The following is a 6,337-nucleotide window of genomic DNA, read 5'->3' as shown; positions in this document are numbered from 1 at the left end:
GCATAGTCTTCCAGGGAGCACTCAGACAGCACATCTGTCTCTTCCTTCCTTCCTTCTTTCCTTCCTTCCTCCCTCCCTCCCTCCCTCCCTCTCTCCTTCCTTCCCTCCCTTCCTACCTTCTTTCCTTCCTTTCTTCCTTCCTTTTTTTATCCCAACACACTGATTTTTTTTCTTTCTTATTTTTTTAAGACAAGGCCTCCACTTAGGAGACAGAGACAGGTAGATCCGAGTTCAAGGCCAGCCTGGTCTACAGAGTGAGTTCCAGGACAGCCAGGACTACACAGAGAAACCCTGTTTTGAAAAATCACACACACACACACACACACACACACACCACACACATACACACAGAGAGAGAAAGAGAGACAGAGACAGAGACATAAACAGAGAGAGAAAGGGCCTCACTATGTTGTCCAGGCTACTAGCCTTACCCTTAGTTTGTAGCCCAGGCAGGCCTTAAATTTGTGATCTTCCTACCTCAGCCCCCGGAGTAGCTGGGATAACAGGTTTTGTTGAAAGTTGTCCCCCAAATAGGCCCTGCCCTCCTGCCCTGTGGAACCCTGCAATGATCCACACAAAGCTACTCAGGTCGCCCCTTTTTAAGTAAACCAAGCAGATGAGCATTCATATCACATAAGAAATTTTTTACAGTTTAATATCATCAGAATCTTTGATTTAAAAAATATTATTTAAGGGAAATAAAGATCTATTAGGAAAAAAGATGATCATGCAAAAAATAGCACAGGTATTTTAAACACAAAAGAATAAACACAAGTGTCCAATAATAAGGATCACTTCTACATCAGGGCTGTGCACCAGCGACCATACAGACATTTAAAGCCACTTGTATCTCAGAGTCATGAATGGGCTGGGGATAAACTCAATGGCAGAGTGTGAATGTGAACACAAAATCCATGCTTGAGAAGATGGCTTAGCAGATAAAAATCACTTGTGATTCAAGCCTGATTATCTGAACTTTATCCCTAGAACCCACATAAAAATCCAAAACCAGAAAAAAAAAAATCCAAAATCAGCTAGTCTGTAATCCCAGCACTCTACAGTGAGATGGAGGTGGAGACAGGAGAGTCAGTGGCAGCTTGCTAGGCCTGTTAGCGTGGAGCACATAGTACAGCTGAAACAAGACAGACCCTGCCAGCTTGGCACAGTAGCACACGCTTGTAATCCCCGCACTCAGAAGACAGAGGCAGGTAGACCTCTGTTAGGCTTAGGCTAGCCAAGAAAACACAGTGAAGATCTTGTCTCTAAATAAATAAATAAATAAATGAGACTCTTTTTCTACAAGGTGGAAAGTGATAATGTATTCTGAAAAGTTATCCTCTTATCTCCACACTGGTGCTGAGGCATGCCTGCACTTATATACATGCATGCATACATACATACATACATACATACATACATATATAAATAAGGGCTGGACTATACCTCAGAAGTAGAGTACTTGCCTAGCATATATGAGGCCCTGGGTTCATCTCCAGCACTGGAAAAATATGTATTTATATATATTTGCATACATATGTATATATATATATACATATATAGTACAAATATAAAAGATTATATTACCTTTCATTCATACATGCTGCCTGCTTTAAAACACAACATAATTATTGTAATTAGGAACAGAAAAGAGAAAAACTAAAGCTTACATAGGCCTACGATGTTCGCCATGGTTACACCAGGCGGTAGGATCGTGGGCAGTTTCACTTATGATTTTCTTTGTGAGCCACTGTGTTCGCTGACTTTTCTCAATCAGTATGAATTATTTTTATTAGCAAGAAGAACCACACTGAAAAGACCTCAGATGTTTCGGACACAAACACACTGAACTGTTCTCATTAAGAGTTTTTCTGTAAACCCCCTGGAAGCTGTCTCTAAACGATGCCTAAACAATATCCGTGTATACTTTTGAAAATAACGAAATGCCGCCAACACCCTGTAAAAGCATAGCCTGCCCACGCTCAGGCTTGCTTCCGGGTCTTCCAAGCCCATCCCACCATCAATCTATCATCCTGAATTCAAATTTCTGCAAGCCCGAACTATCCATTTCATGCACATTTTATTCACATAGATGGCAATGTGTAAACTACGATCACGTTTGCTCACCTCTGCATCAGATCCCCAGGGAGCGTCCTTTCACTTTTTTCTTTGCTCAGTGCAGGGATCACTTGCATCCATCAGGCTAGGCAAATGTTCAACCACTGAGCTACATCCTCGGTCTTCATTTCACTTTTTATTTAAATAAAAAATATGTATGGGCTAGCCTTGAATTCACTGTGTAGTCTGGGAAGGCCTTGAGTTTACAATCCTCCTGCCTGAACCTCACAGTTGGGATCGCATCAGGCCTGCTGTCCCCTCTGTGTGGGCTCTGGAGTGTGGAGAGGCTGGAATTCCCTTGCCTGTCCCCTCCCCTTTCCTTTCCCTCTGGGTGGCTGAAATACTTTATGTAGGACTCCATCTCCCACCCAGGAAGTCTCTCTAAGAGGACATTATGAGTGAGCTTCCTATTTTTTTTAAGAACTATTACCTCTTGTCAAGTTGCCTGTTTATTGTATATGTTTGGGTGTGCATGCACATGTGCACACGTGCACGCTCACACACATACATGTGTGGGTGTCAGCACACAAGGTCAGAAGACAACTTGCAGTAGTCACTTGTCTCCATGCACCATGTGTGTTTCAGAGATCAAATTCAGTGTGTCAGGCTTGGTGGTAAGGGTGTTTACCTGCTAAGTCCCCTCAACGGCCCTATGCATGAGCTTTCTAAAGAGTGTCATGGCTTTCAGCATCTGGTCCTTTTAAGAAAGCTTTCAGGTCCTGACCAGTTTTCTAAAGGACACCCTGACCCATGAGGTCACAGATTGAGGACTCCCAGTGACAATCTGGAGAAGGCCCTTTATATCACAAGGAAACTGGAGTCCAGAGGAGAGCCTTCGCCTCAAACACAGCGATAATGACTGAGCCAGGATTCACATCCCAAGCTTCAGCTCTGTACCCTTCTCACCTGCCCCAGACTAGCTACTACCTTGCAGTACCCAGAAGCCTTGTCGACTCTTCCCTCAACCTAGAAAACCCATCCCACCAGGAAATGGGAAACCGCTCATCCTTCCAGTGCCCTTCCTCCCTCCTTGACTTCCTCACAAATTGCAATGGCTAAGGTTTCTTTAGTCTCCTCAGGAGTGTCCCTTGAGAGACTGCCTTATGCTCTCCAGAAAAACAGGCCTGGGCTGGGTGATCAAAAAGGCAGGCAGTTTCAGGAGCAACTCTGCTCTAAGGGCTGGGATTGTCCACGGCTCCAAGAGGAAGGACCGGCCCCCCACCCCACCACCCCCCCGCCGCCCCCAGCTCTCTACCATATAGAGGACCCGCTGCGTGCATTCCTACAGGTGCCTTTGTCTGCCTCACCACTCAGGCTCTGTGTGTCTACCTGCTTTACAGAACAAGAGTTCCTTTTGGGCAAATGGATGCAGTCATCTGAAATAAGAGACAGGTAGCATATAAGAAAAGGGACATCGACTTGCTGGGCGACCAGGAGGCACAAACCTCACTGTTGCTGAGCTGTGCACCTCGGGGAATCCACCTAACTTCAGTGATCCTCAGGTGGTTCATCGGAAAAAACAGGCTCGGTTAACACGTGTCCTTATGCAGCCTTGTTTTCTCACGTTTACCCTGTGGTCAGACAGGCTCAGTGTCACTCCTAAGAGCGAGAGAAGAGAAAGCAGGAGTTGAAACTGTGGGCTGGCCATAGGGAAAGAGTCAGCTGCGGTGGGGAAGGCTGGCCACTTTAGAGAGCTTTCATATAGCACCCTTGTGGGAAAGCATGGCCCAAGCCTGGGAGATTGGCCTCACTCTGGGAGCACTCTATACTTCACAAGCCCTGCCTGTCATCAGGGCGGCTTCCAGAAGCTCTGAGCCGCAGGGAGCTGGATCTCAGAATGGGGAAGTAGCTTGCCTAAGACTCCCCCTTGGAAGTTAAGCCAGCTTCTAGACTCCAAGTTGTTTCTACCTGACTATGACAGTTGTCACTGGACACTAACAACCACGGACTCTGGAAACTTCCCTCTGAGCCAGCTTTTGTGCTAACACTCCGTGGGGCATGTCATAAGGCAGCCTTCTCAAATACATCACACAAGGGGAAATGAGGTAATTTGCTTCCTTAAGTGACTCAGTTTCACCACGTATAGGAGAGGCTGGTGCTGTTCCAAGGGAGGCAATGGGGAGCCCGCTGAGAGCCTAGGCTTCTGGCGCTCAGGGCAAGGGCCCTGGAAACCTCGGGCCTCTGCTTCTCCCAAGAGTTCAAGTTGATGTCCTCCCGCCAAGAGCCAAATCCTTTAGGTACCAAAACAGAGAAAGTTCCTCCTCTGAAGGCACCTGGCACACCCTTCCCTCTACAATCTCCATGGATAGTTATCTGAAGGAGAGCTGTCCTGGGGTCATCCAAACCCCCTATACTACCCAGGCACCAACTGAGAACCCCAGCTCCACGGGACTCACTTAAGGTCACACAGCAAAGGCCACACTCAAAGGGCAGGTGCTAGAGGACCAGCACCCCTCCCTCACTCGGACAGTCCCTTCAGCAGACAAGAGGGCTTCCCCAGCCCCTCCACTCTCAGGGAAGGAGCACAGCTAGATCAGGAGTGCACTCCCTAAACTGGGTAGGGAAGATGGAAAGTCAGCCTGAGCTGGTTGTGCTCGCAGTGACTGAGTCATTCAGTCACTCAACAAATAAACACTTGGAATGTACCCATCCACAGATTTCATTCAGTCATTCAACCAGTGCTGAGCTCCTGCTAAATGCCCTCACATTCCTCAGTCAGCCCCCTCCCTGCTCTCCTCCAATCCTCAGCTCCCCTCCCCAAACCCTTCCCCACCTCCTTGTGGCATCTTTGCTGCCTTCTCCCATGGCCTCATCCAAAGGGACAGGTGTTGGAATCACTGAGGAGTGACCCAAACCAGAAAAGTCCAGAGGTTACCTGGTGTCGCCAAGGCAATAGGGCAGAGTCTGTCCCGAGGAGGCCGCTGTGGTTCTGAACTGGCCTAGGGGGCTCATCCCCCCTCCCCCACCTTTGCCTCCACCAAGCAGCGGCATGGAAAACCCAGCCAGCTCAGCTGACTTCCTTTTGTGTCATGGAAAGTGCGGGTGACAGGACAGGAAACTGTCGCCTGGAGTCTGGGGTCCTGAGCGAGTACAGGGCCTGAGGCCTAGAGGGATGCAAGGTAGGAAACCTTGTGGGGTAATTACTAGGGAGCCAGTGGCAGGGGAGGGGCCTGTGGACCTGGAGTGCAGGGACCCCACCACTAGGGTTCCGGCAGGTACACAGCCAGTAACTGAGGTAGTACTTTCAGACTTCTACGAAGGATGGAACACATAGTGGAAATTCAGGTCTTTGAAAGGGAAATAAGTCTAAAGCTTGGGGTTTGGATTGCCTTTGATAAAGAAGTGAGTCTGGAGGGCTGTGGAAGGCGATGTCAGTTTCTGTGTGTGTGTGTGTGTGTGTGTGTGTGTGTGTGTGCGCGCGCGTGTGTGTGTGTGTGCGCGCGCGCGCGCGTGTGTGTGTGTGTGTGTGTGTGTGTGTGTGTGTGTGTGTGTGTGCGTGCAGCATTGGCCTAGCTGGTCAGTGGACAGTGAAACTAAGTAAGTTCTTCCCAGCTGCTCTCCATAAACGGTGAGGAAACAGGCTATGGCACGCACTTAAGAAATAGAAAGGGGCCAGGCAGTGGTGGCGCACACCTTTAATCCCAGCACGTGGGAGGCAGAGGCAGGTGGATTTCTGAGTTCGAGTCCAGCCTGGTCTATAGAGTGAGTTCCAGGACAGCCAGGGCTATGCAGAGAAACTCTGTCTTGAAAAACCACAAACAAAACAAATCAAAAAAGAAATAGAAAGGGATCCTAGGGATATAGGTTAGTTAGTTGAGAGATGCCTTGTAAGCATGAGACACTGGGTTCCATCCCCAGCACTAGCAAAGGAAAAAAATAACAGAAACACCAGGTAGGGACTGTCCCTACTACCCTACCCACACAGAGTTTTTCTGTGTAACATCCCTAACTAACATCCCTGGCTGTCCTGGAACTCACTCTGTAGACCAGGCTGATCTCAAACTCACAGAGATCACTCTGCCTCTGTCTCCCAAGTGCTGGGATTAAAGGCACATACCACCATGCCAGCTGCATTTCTAGTTCTTGCATAGTGTCAATAATGTTTAATGAATGAGTGCATGAATGAATCAAAATTCATAGACCATACAAAATGGAGATCTCACATATCATACCTCACATAGAGATCGCACATATCAACATGGAGACCATACACCCAACATGG

This window comes from Mastomys coucha, unplaced genomic scaffold, assembly GCF_008632895.1.
Source record: "Mastomys coucha isolate ucsf_1 unplaced genomic scaffold, UCSF_Mcou_1 pScaffold21, whole genome shotgun sequence".
NCBI lineage: Eukaryota > Metazoa > Chordata > Mammalia > Rodentia > Muridae > Mastomys > Mastomys coucha.
The sequence above is the reverse complement of the archived record's forward strand: the minus strand, read 5'-3'. Positions refer to the sequence as shown.